Genomic DNA, 13,131 nt, shown 5'->3' with positions numbered 1-13,131 from the left:
AAACTTAACTTTTTTTACATACAGTTTGCCTGCAACATAAGTGACAGCATAGGTTTCATAACCCACACAAGCTTAAGAACTTAAGTGTAGCTCAGAATCATGCAGAATTATTTAGTCTGAATTCTGTCTTTCGGCCCTGACTTGTTGAATTGCTGTTTTTGCTGGACGTCTCTTGTCCTGTGATTCCATCGCCTTGGGCTGTATCTTTGTTGATGTTTTTGGATCACATTCTTTCCCTCCATTTCTCCAATATGTCTGATCTTCGGCCATCAACCTTTGTCCACCTGCCTGGTTCTTTTTTTTTATGCTGGATTTCCATGGAGAGAAGAGTCATTTTCGATATCCTCTCCACTCTCCATCCCATCAAATATCCGCTCTCTTCTCACACTTGTGTTCTCTCAGGACATGCCTCATTGACGACTCTTTGCTGGAACGGCCCTTAGGGATCCGTTATTTTTCAATCAGCCAGCATCTGCTTTGCCTCGTTAGGAAAATGATGCCTGGGTAACAGTCTCATGCTCGCTTCTTACTCCATCGCCTCCTTCCTTGTTCAGATCCATCAGGTGACTGTTCTTCCTCTTGGATAGAAGTAGAAGAGGCCAAGTGACATATAGGAAATGTGCACCTTGTCCTAGAGATTAACTGTAACCATAAGTAAATAAAAAATCAAAACTCACCTCCTATACTTCTTTTTCCAGGTTGTTATGATTTATCCGGCACATAATTCCAAAGAAATGTTTGGAATCTTTGATCAAAATATAATAACTTTCTATGCCTTGCAATGCCATTTTTATTTTTATTTGTTTGCCATTCAATCAAATTCATACAAATAAAATCCAAAAAGGATCCAAGGATGGAGGGTGGGTGATTTGTGGTGTTTGCACGATAGAGCCTATTTACACTAAGTGAAAATAGCAGTATTTTTTTGTGATTTACACTTAAGTGCGAATAGCAGATTTGAGCCCGGGTCCATCGCATCAAAATGAATAAGACACATGCTTTATCATCTATACCACTGAATCTGACGACTCATGACCGTCTTTTGTACTGTTGACTAGCCCTGTCTCACGTTGATGGGGTATCTCTGCCAACAAGGCTACCTATTTACACTTAGTGTAATTAGACAATTAAATTTTTTTATTTGTATTATTGCCCACAGAGAAAAAACAAACAAACACATGAATGCACAATAATTTTAGAAGGAATTAAAACAGGACACTTTCATGGTTGTACAACAACATGGTTGCATAAGATGCAACGGAAAGTTTTGTGAGGATTTTTATCAGAATGTAAAACCATGGAAAGCTTTCTTAACTTTTGAGAACCGTAATTTGATATTTGGTGTATAAGGAAGCCTCACTTTTCTCTCAAAGTGTCTAAAAGTACTCTCTCAAAGTTTTATGCAGCGTGTGGCAGTTCGGTGATAAATTGTAGGCTTTAAACAAGCAAACAGACGTGAGATATGTGCAGATCTCCGAGCGATTGAGTGTAATTAGTAAAGCACACACACGTTCGAAGGTTAGACAGCTGGCGGTTCTCTAGGGGCTTTGCACTGGCAGGTTTTTCCAAGAACTGCTCTATGATCAAAAGCCAAAGACCTGGAGGAATCCTCACAGAGGTCCAATTAAACACTGCCTGCAGCCTGATTGGACCCTGAGTGATGGAGCTCTCTCATGGATGAGACTTCCTTACAGGGATATTCTTCAGAGCCAGAAAGGCCCACCTCCATATATGTTCATATTTGAATTCATATTCCTTTGACATTTCCTTTTGTTGACCAAACTCAGCAGTCTGTAGTGAAAAATATGGTAATGAGGCTCAACCCCAACCCAAAACCATTTCCTGAGAACTCACCTGTCTGGAGTTCCCGGAGGGAAGAACCAAAGCATTGGGTCTGATTTTTAAAGCTTTAATGAAAGGAGCATAGGGAAAGATTACGTGCACATAATGTGAAAGGTGGCTCAATGTTCATTAGACATATTTATCAATATTCATCATTGTCCAGGGTTTTATGCTCCATAACACACAATGCAGGACATCTGCGTTTATTATTATACATTGCCGATTGGAGTAAATGCATTGCAAATACCTGCCTAGTGCAGTATCATGAGTAGATTCAAGGACATTCTTTTCTAAAAGTTGATTCTTCCTAAGTCTCTTGGCCCTGACTTTCTTCAGCAGGGGCTTTAGAACAAATCTTCTTTCATAGAAAAGAAGCGGCCCTAATTTGTACTAGCATTATGTTTTGCTGTCAAAACTACATCATAGTATTCGTACAAAGCCACTTTCTGGGCTTTCTTCGTGCGATTTAAGAGACATGACACTTCTATTTGTATTTTTTTCTTTATTTTTTTTTATTCATACAAACAATGAAAATATATCTGAATAACAGAATTTTTGGAAAAATACTTAGGTATTTAAGGAATAGTTCACCCAAAAATCGTTTACTCACCCTCAAGTTGTTTCAAACCTGTATGAGTTTCTTTTTTTTTTTTTTTTGCTGAACACAGAAGATATCCTGAAGAAAGTGAATAACCAAATCATCGACTTCCATTGTATGGTGAAAAAAAAATGTTATAGAGGTCAGTGGGGATAAGAAATTGTTTGGTTAGCCACATTCTTCAACATATCTTCTATTGTGCTCTGCAGAAGAAAGAAATTAATACATTTTTATTCATTTACAGTATCCATATTTGTATTTTATTATTTATGATTGGTTGCAACACAAAGCTGACATAAATCTAAACCTAAATCTTTAACTTTTGAAAAAAAAAGTTAACATATAAAGAACTTGAGTTCATGACTAATTATTAGAAAAGCTTGAACTATATTTGTAAAAGACATTTCTTTTTCATCTCAGACATCCATTTTTGTCATTCCCCCCAAAAACGTTTTTTTTTTTACCACCACAAAAAAAAATTAAATAAGAAAAACTTATGCAGTTAGCTGTGTATTCAAACGATTTTGTGTATTCAGCTTATGTAGCACAACTCGTGTTTTATTGTCACTGTTATTTAATTAATTAACAGTTTAAATTGCCTTGTTTCGAGTAGAATTATAATTAAGCTTCTCTGCAATTAGATAGTGTGGGTCGTCAGCTGTTCAGGCCGGTTACCCTTCTTGTCTCTGTGTAGGCCATAATTAACTAACCTGTTGTCCTGTCTCGGAACATGCTGTGCATTAAACAAGTTCTTAATCTGTTAAAACAAGTCACGTTCAGCCACTCGTGTCACTCATTGTTAAAAATGGCACAGTGTAAACGTGAGGGTCAGCAGAGGGGATGGGAATCTAAAGCATCAGCTGGAGGGTGATTGGAAGCGGAGAGAGAGGAAAAGTGCCTGATCTTTTAAGATGACCTTTTTGCATCTAATCCTGCTTTTGAGTCTGGCCAACCCCCATGTCTGATTCCTCTCTCCATCTGTGAAGGTATCTGCTGCCAGTCACCTCCCAGTTCATTATCAAGTGGCCGTCATCTAGCTTCGGCCACTCAACGTCCTCCACTCGCCCACAAAGCATCTTTATTGCACGGATGGGTCACTTCTGATGGCCACTGGACTCCGACACCTACTGGGGGAGACCATATCCAGACTTTAGATATCTAGACCTTAGATATCCAGGCCTAAGGGCATAACATCTGGGACCTTCACAAACCGAAGCAGCATGTTAAAGGGGATTTGCCCATCTGCATTGTTTAATGCATCAGATGCAAATGATTTATTTATTTTTTTGCTTTGACCATGGTGTAATTCCTTTTCACAGTTTTTTCCCCAAATCATTTTATCGATTAATGTACAATGTGATATCACTTTCTTAATAGTTACTTTATATTTTAGCTCATTTAATCTATTCTCAAAAATTCTATTTTAACAATATGGGGCTGTTCACACAGGATCTCGACAGACTGAACAGCTTTTAACTTTTCAAGGCAATTGAAAACATTCATATCCTGAGTGGGGAAAAAGTGTTTTTTTTTTTTAAATAAAGGCCTGTTCACAGCGGGACGAATATCGCGCATGATTTTCACGACAGTTAATGCCTCATGACTAAACAAAGGGCACCAATGTGAGTGTACACACAAACAAGAAAATCACAAGGTGTAAAAAGTATCATTTTTGAAAAAAGCCATTTTTTTTTTGGTTTGACGCGCCGTGTTACAAACTGTCTGAACAATGAGATTGGTGCTTTTGTACACGTGTCTTGTGCTATTGAAGTTGCAGTAAAACACTACTTGGTGGCACTTAGGCACATAACAGTCTTGCAGAGCACACTTGATATCTAACGACGAAGAGAAATTAAGACTGAGGCAAGATGAATGTAGAGCTTCTGGTTTCATTGGTGTCTGAACACAAAGGGCTTTATGACAAACACGACAGCGACTACAAAAATCTTGGTAAGAGGGATATGTTATAAAGAGGAATTCCAGATCAAATAGGATTCAATGTGTACCGGGGTATTTATCTTTTCATTAAGCTCCATCTAATGTCAGGGAGTGAATTTGCTTGTTCACTTGGCTCATCGCCAGTGAAAATCGCTTGGTTATGAGCACAAAGGACATGTCGAAAAACGTTGCCGATAAACGCGTGCGATAATCGTCCCAGTGTGTACGAGGCTCAACATCAACCATTTGTATTCCAGTGTGGGGGACCTTGTGTATCATTTGATTGATGAATCAGTTTGATTTATTCAACAACAATAATAATAAAAACATATAAGGTAACACTTTATTCAAAGCCTTTATGTATAATGCATTGTAAATTATGTGTTCTCTATCGCATTATATCTTTTCATAAATAATTTAAACCAAAGTTAAAATGCATTATATTATTTGAAGGTTTCTTTGTCATTTGTTTTAATGCATTTATATGTTCCAAACGTGTAACAATGAATAAATAAGTATTATAATGTATTATAACTGTGGTTACAATTAATCATGAGATCAAACAATGCTTTAAAAAGTATATTATAAGGGATTATTAATACATTAAAACGACTTTTAATTCATTATAAATATTGGCTTTAAGTAATGTTTTGCAGAACAAACAAACCATGCATGTGTGCATGCAATCACATACAATTGACAAGCTGTTTTTATTTATTTTTTTAAATATGACATTCTGCAGGAAAAAAAAAGGTGAAGAACTTAACTTATGTCCCTATTTGAATGCCCCTCTAAAAATGATTTAGAAAGAGTTAGTATTAAGGGGTTAGGGATAGAGGTTAGGTATGGGGTTTTATGAGTATTATAAAGTTAGGAATTAGAAATGCTTACTGTTTGAGTAAATGCTTTACATTATACTAGATATGCTCTGAACTAAAAGCTGAGATCACCTATCAACTTAAGGGATGCAAGTGTTTTTTGCATAACTTTATGAAACATAATATGCATCTGAGCTGTATGATGTGAAGTACTGATGAAAGGGATTTGTAATATTGTTCCTGGTAACGTATGTTTGATCAATTCCCTGTGAGCTCAGTGTGCTAAAACTTGGATGGCTGCATCTTGAAGATACTTGAATTAATTTACGTTGTTTATTTTATTAAAATGTCTGTGTTTTACATCTCATTTTAAATTAGTTTTTTACATTCTTGATCATTTTAACTATGGCATTACCAATGTATCAGTGACTTTATAAATGGAATAACCTTTTGTGAAAGTACTTTAATAAGTGCTAATTTCAGAGCTTTGCTTGGGATCTAATTAGGATAAATGTTAATGTAATGTTTTAGTAAAAGTGACCTGGATGTGCCAGCTCAAACCAAGCTGTGCCAACACTACTCACAACCAGCAGTGTATTATTGAGGAGCTCTATGTGACTGTTGGCAATATTTATCATTCAATATCATTAATGGGATTTTCTGTTCAGAATGTGCTGTTTAAAAACCCTGGCTGCTGGGTTTTCTTGTTTGGTAAGTAAGAGAAATTGTAGTGATAGTGTTCTGACAGCCAACTATGTAATTTCTATTGAAAACAGCGATAACCCAACATCAGACATCATATACATCAGACCATTTCAGGTCATGTTGCCCAATGCACCATCATGTCACAAAGCCAGATATTATTTATGCCTGGATTTTCATTCAGGAGAATGGTTTTTAATAGCAATAAAAGGCTTAAAACATCTAAACACACTCCAAATTCTTTTTGAGAATCTCATTGAGCAGCATCTGACCTTTCTGACTTCTGCTTCTTTCTCCTGAGGGTTTCTTAACACAAGGTACCTTACATGCACCACACATACACTTCCACAGCATGACACTTCATGTCATTCCACACAGTCTCGTGTGAGATTCCAGAGCATAACCTTGTCATGTTTTGATCTAACCTAAGGTCATTTTTGAAAAACTAAAAACTACACTGTATAACTCCTTGTTTCTTCTCTTGTCTCTCACAACAAAAGAAAGATCGTGACAGAGTTACTTAGCAACAGCTGTGAGAAGCATTGAGATTGAAATGTTAACAACTCTGTGTGAATCAAATAAACTGTCAACAAAGTGTCAACAGCTGACACTTGATGTGAGTTTTGATTAAAGTCAGTACATTCTGCTTTCAGTATTTTTTTGCGGTTTTGCTAGCATAAATAGTTTTGCTGTCCCTAGTTAAGGTGCTTTCACACTGACAGTGATTTAATTTAAGTTGCTGCAATGTTGTTTGGCTTAGTTATTACTGCTTTACTGCAGTATTCAACTGTATCAAGGGATAGATCATGTGAGCGTCATTGTCTGCATTTCCTTTGGTGGTTACCTCACTACATTGCTGTTCAGTTGAACTTTGATTTGAACTTTGTGTATGATTGTGTGTAATGCACTGCTCCTAGCACATAATGAAACTGCAAAAAATAGAAATAAAATACACTTCCCAAACATTTCTACTGATCATTTGACCTTGGCCTTGACCTTGTTGAACCATGCCATCCAATGCATAGAGTGTTCAACAATGTGTTAAGTCAACCTACAAATGGCTTATTTAGCCCTGAAACAGATTTTACACAAGTAAAATAATTCCTGATAATTCTCTGAAATGTTTCTGACTATGATTCAACAATGAAGTTAGTGTTACATTTTCTATTTTTTTTGCATAAATGTCTTATTTTACAGTCTTTTTTCAATTTCAGGCCAACAACTAACTACTTACTGTACCTGATAACAAATCCATGTAATATCACAAACATCTAGGTTCACACACCAAAATTCTGAAGGTTAAGATGATTCCATTGGCCCAATGAGGGAGAGATTGGCTGGAACATGAATTTTACAGAGGGGGAACCCTCATGTAAGTGGCCTCCGGTCCTTTTAGCAGCATAAAAAAGAAAAAAAAGAAAAAAGAAAAAAAAAATGAATGGATTACTAGAAAAGTGTGCAAGGAGCACTTCTCTTAATAACATTGTGTCTACACTTTATTATAATGAGAGGATTCGTGAGCTTGTACCTCTCAGCAGTCAACACTGACCAAATGGTAGCATGGTAGCACTGCAAAAGCAAGTTGTAAATAGAAATATCTGAAGCTCTTCAGTGTGCAAACACAAATACACACTGAAGTGTTAAATGCTAAATATGTTTCACCATATTTTTGCAGCTTCAAATAAAGGTGCCCTCTTTTGAGGGTGCTTAGCTCCTCTAGCAACCCTTTAGACCATACCTGGATAAAAAAAGATGATTATATACAAATAATTACATTTGTAATGACTATATCAAACATATTTTAGGTTTGAAAAAAACATCAATATATTTTGAGAAACTAGCTGTATGATAATACAAATTTTGATGCCTATCAATATTTTCTCTCTCTCTCTCTCTCTCTCTCTCTCTCTCTCTCTCTCTATATATATATATATATATATATATATATATATATATGTATATTTACAATTGGCTCACATCCAAGTTTCCCCATCTTTGAACTTTAGCCATCTGGCCGGTGCTTCAGAGCCGCAAATACCAGGACAGTCAGGCACAAGAACAGTTTCTTCCCCCAGGCAATCTACCTCATGAACAGTTCCCCACTTATTCAATAAAAATGTGCAATATCCTTATATTTATCTGCTACCCCTCCATCCTAGTACATCCCTGCATCTTACTCAATCCTATTCAATGATCATTTATAGCAAAATTGTTTATACACTTATTTATTTGCAAAATGTGTTTTTTTTTTCTTTCCTTGTGTTGTTGTCTCTGTGTACTGGAAGCTTATCTCTCTAAAACAAATTCCTTGTACCGTATTTTTTTGGACTATAAGTCACACCTGAGTATAAGTCGCATCAGTCCAAAAATACGTCATGACGAGGAAAAAAACATATATAAGTTGCACTGGACTATAAGTCACATTTATTTATAGAACCAAGAACCAAGAGAAAACATTACCGTCTACAGCCATGAGAGGGCGCTCTATGCTTTCTTTGGTAGACTACAGGTGCACCGAGCAGCATAGAGCGCCCTCTGGCGGATGTAGACGGTAATGTTTTCTCTTGGTTTTTTTCTCTCGGTTCATGTCAAATTAATTTTGATAAATAAGTCGCACCTGACTATAAGTCGCAGGACCAGCCAATCAATGAAAAAAAGTGCGACTTATAGTCCGGAAAATATGGTATGCTCAAGCATACTTGGCAATAAAGCTCTTTCTGATTCTGATTCTGATAATCATGAGCCCCTTCCACACTGTGATTACGGAAAATACACGGGTAATGTGTCCTGGCAATTCTTCCCATGTAGCTAGATTTTGCACTTTCACACTGCCAGTGATTACCCGGAATATGTGCGTGCATTCACACACAACCCGTAAAGGTCCCGTAAAGACACGTTACATCAGGATGTGATGAGTAATGTACATCAGTAATGTACAAGTCTAAAACGCTACGTACATTAACTTATACCCACAACGCCAAGCTCAGGGGAGTGCAGGCCAGAATCATGGTGAGCGCTAAGTACTAACTCTACCATTTCCATGGGAGTTTCCCCTGGCACGTTAGATGGCTGTCCATGACATCATCCCTTATGGCCAAAGGCCTATGCTACATACCCAATGTACTTGTTAGGGCCTCGACCCGGGGTAGAGCTCAAGGCTTGGAATCAAGAAAGATTCCTTTAAAGGGATACAGCAAAGAGCCTAGCATTTTATACTAAGTCTTGCCTGTCACACCTCATGAATTGCACAAAGCAACCACGCAAAGCCCTTACCATATAGGATTTTTAGAAAGAACGCAGAGTACTAGTGTGCAAACTTACCACATTGTGGATTTCAGAAAGTGTGCAAAGACTTTACGTGCACACTTACCATAATATGGATTTTAACATGCACTCCTAGATGCTGTATGCTTCAAGACAAAACAGTCAATGAAAACGAAGAAGAGGATGACGTGTTCTCCCAGTGCTTATTTAAAGTCGCACAGGTAGTGATTTCAGGGGCTGTCGCCGGCCAACTTGTTGGTGTTTTTTCAATATTTGTTTCAGACACAGGTCATGACTAGGTGTTCCCCATAGCGCCCCCTTGAAGACGCAGTTCAAAGTTCCCTTGAAAGGGAACTGTATTTTGTAAAGGTAGTAGGTTTGCGTAATAAAAGTATTCTGTTGCACCATTTGAGTCACAACCATACAGAGGTATGTTAGAATTACTTGAGCCCTCTCTTGATTACTCTCTTGAGCCCTCTACTCTTCAGCCTTTCTGTTGCCCACATATAAAAGTCTCTGGGTGCCTATTTAATGGATCACAGCCATAGACGCTTTCATGTGCTGTAAAGTGTAATTTTAAAGCCTTAGATTACCTGAGAATTGCCAACAAGAATAGTTTGATTCTGAATGCTGCCACAAAACCAATTCCAACAACAGTGTGGGCATTTCCACTGCTCAGCTAAGTAAGTGTCAGAAGGAAAGCCCATCTGCCAACTGGTGGCTCGTCCGGGATCCTTCTGGAGATTATCGTTGCATTATCTCTATCCAGTTTTGCAGACAGACCCATATGCACTGATGTTCTGAGATCAGGGACTCAGCAGGTGTCTGGTGGTCGCTGCTCCCTCTTTCATGTTGAGTGCTGATGTATTCAACCGTCTCGTTCAAAGCACTTGGTTAATTAGAACTCTGAAGTGTGGTGATTCATACCTTTTCCTTTGCCCCCCTCAGTCATTGTGAAGGACAGCTCACTAAATGAAAATTGATTAATTAACATGGATGACTTTATTCAGCTACATTTCTCCTACAGTCTTCTGTGGGAATGTTAGAAAAGTCCAGCTTGCCTCTTGTCCATCTTCTCTTGACCCAGTTGCAGGTATTGATTTAAGATAACAAACAGCCACATTGATGGCTCAATTCTCACCAAGTAACTAACTGCTGCTACTCTGAGTTGTTGTGATCAATTAATGAGGATAATGAATGGTCTTGTCAGCCTGCCCGATGTTTTTGGGTCTTGTTGTCAACACAGCAAATGCTTTTTATTTGTAATCGAATACATTCCTCCTGTGACCTGGACTAATTATGCTTGCCTTTTCTTCTGAGGGTTCCAGGAACTGGAATGCCAAGACCTAAACAAATCCCCTGAATATTTATGAACCCCCATGGTCCCAAATGAGACAAAAAAGGCTTTGAACAATCGACTTTTTAACATTTCATGATTTACTCTCCTTTTCTGAACATAATTAAAAGTGGATTGACAGTAATAGCTATAATTATAATAATTATAATTACAATAATGATTATACTTCTTAGAAGAGAGGCGAGTGGAACAAAAGCAGTTCTTTACAATATGGGAAAGCGATTAAAAAAATGGGCTTTTCTCAAACGTGGCTATATATATATATATATATATATATATATATATCTGCAGCTCCACTCTTATCTGGTTCACACAGTGAGGGGAGATGCTTGTAATGTAGTGTTCTTGTGGATATCCATATGTTCTCTCCAAACTTTGACATGCAGAATATTTAATGTCTGACGGCTATAATATGCTCAGATTCACCACAATCTTCATTCAGTTATATTAACAAAAATGCAACTGGTTAATGCTTTTTGAAATAGTTAAGTCCATTTTTAAATGGATTTCAATTTATATGCCACTACCAGTTGGTATAATACCATACTCTATATGGTATAATACAATTTGATTAGGGCGAATAAATGTATACACTATTTTTTTTAATGCAATATTTATTGAAAATGTTTGCAATATTTTAAATGTAAAATTGCACAAAACCATTACCAAGGCTGGTGATGGCTACTGAAAATAATACATCTGGTACCTGATATTTCAAACAAATTACTCTCTTGGTTCTGACCTTAGGCCACAATGCACGCTTGATATCTAGGCTATATAAAGAGTAATATATATTAATCTTTATCTACAAGAGAACATAATCAATGGGTTCTTCAGTATGTCCTCAATTAAACTGTTGCAACCCTTCTGTGTTGATCTGAGCTGTGGCTTCTTTAGAGTTCATGCCAAACATTTAATCTCTTCCTCCTACACAGGATAGAAGAAATACAGGTTAATCTGAGCTCATCGGCTGCTGCAGACACAAGATTTGAGGTTCTGACTGGGCCAGCCAGTGATTCATGAATGAACAAGTGTGAATTACTTTAAAGGGGTCAAATGATGATGATAAAAATAACATTATTTTGTATATTTGGTGTAATAAAACGTGGTTTAAGGTTAAAAAAAAACACATTATTTTCAATCAGTCAATCACCTTTATTTATATAGTGCTTTAAACAAAATACATTGCGTCAAAGCACTGAACAACATTCATTTGGAAAACAGTGTCTCAATAATGCAAAATGATAGTTAAAGGCAGTTCATCATTGAATTCAGTGATGTCATCTCTGTTCAGTTTAAATAGTGTCTGTGCATTTATTTGCAATCAAGTCAATGATATCGCTGTAGATGAAGTGACCCCAACTAAGCAAGCCAGAGGCGACAGCGGCAAGGAACCGAAACTCCATCGGTGACAGAATGGAGAAAAAAACCTTGGGAGAAACCAGGCTCAGTTGGGGGGCCAGTTCTCCTCTGACCAGACGAAACCAGTAGTTCAATTCCAGGCTGCAGCAAAGTCAAATTTTGCAGAAGAATCCTCTGTTTCCTGTGGTCTTGTCCTGGTGGTCCTCTGAGACAAGGTCTTTACAGGGGATCTGTATCTGGGGCTTCAGTTGTCCTGGTCTCCGCTGTCTTTCAGGGCAGTAGAGGTCCTTTCTAGGTGCTGATCCACCATCTGGTCTGGATACGTACTGGAATATTAAAAGCATATTAGTATGTTATGTGTATGCCAGGTTAAAGAGATGGGTCTTTAATCTAGATTTAAACTGCAAGAGTGTGTCTGCCTCCCGAACAATGTTAGGTAGGTTATTCCAGAGTTTAGGCGCCAAATAGGAAAGGATCTGCCGCCCGCAGTTGATTTTGATATTCTAGGTATTATCAAATTGCCTGAGTTTTGAAAACGTAGCGGACGTAGAGGAGTATAATGTAAAAGGAGCTCATTCAAATACTGAGGTGCTAAACCATTCAGGGCTTTATAAGTAATAAGCAATATTTTAAAATCTATACGATGTTTGATATGGAGCCAGAGCAGTGTGGACAGGACCAGGCTAATATGGTCATACTTCCTGGTTCTAGTAAGAACTCTTGCTGCTGCATTTTGGACTAGCTGTAGTTTGTTTACCAAGCATGCAGAACAACCACCCAATAAAGCATTACAATAGTCTAACCTTGAGGTCATAAATGCATGGATTAACATTTCTGCATTTGACATTGAGAGCATAGGCCGTAATTTAGATATATTTTTGAGATGGAAAAATGCAGTTTTACAAATGCTAGATGTCAAGGTTTTTGGTAAGGGAGGAACTCAGGTGCAGACAGGGATTCTCAAACAAAGGGTTTATTACAAAAAGGGGAAAACAAAACCCACGAGGGGGAAAACACGGAGCAAGGTAAAGACTAAATAACAAAAACAGGACTGGACTAACAAGATAAACAAGGACTCTAAATACTAGCTATAAACAAACACTCACGGTAATACAAACACTTCTTAAGGAACAATCACAGAGTGGAACAATCACAGGTACAATGAACCGACGCAAGACAGAGCACACTAGGAGATCTAAATAGGGGGAACAATCAAGACACGACAGGTGGCACAGATGGGACAATCAAGA

The 13,131-nt window shown here is 37.5% G+C and overlaps 1 protein-coding gene and 1 pseudogene across 1 annotated transcript in view; both read left to right on the top strand.

Moving 5' to 3' along the window:
• Positions 1–3,787, top strand: part of LOC128022623 (tubulin polyglutamylase TTLL7-like) — a 79,637-nt pseudogene extending 75,850 nt beyond the window's left edge.
• uox (urate oxidase) overlaps positions 1–13,131 on the top strand; it is a 321,443-nt gene that overhangs the window by 106,436 nt on the left and 201,876 nt on the right. The gene's annotated exons all lie outside the window — the stretch shown is intronic.

The sequence above is a fragment of the Carassius gibelio genome, chromosome A11, assembly GCF_023724105.1.
Source record: "Carassius gibelio isolate Cgi1373 ecotype wild population from Czech Republic chromosome A11, carGib1.2-hapl.c, whole genome shotgun sequence".
NCBI lineage: Eukaryota > Metazoa > Chordata > Actinopteri > Cypriniformes > Cyprinidae > Carassius > Carassius gibelio.
The sequence above is the reverse complement of the archived record's forward strand: the minus strand, read 5'-3'. Positions and strand labels throughout refer to the sequence as shown.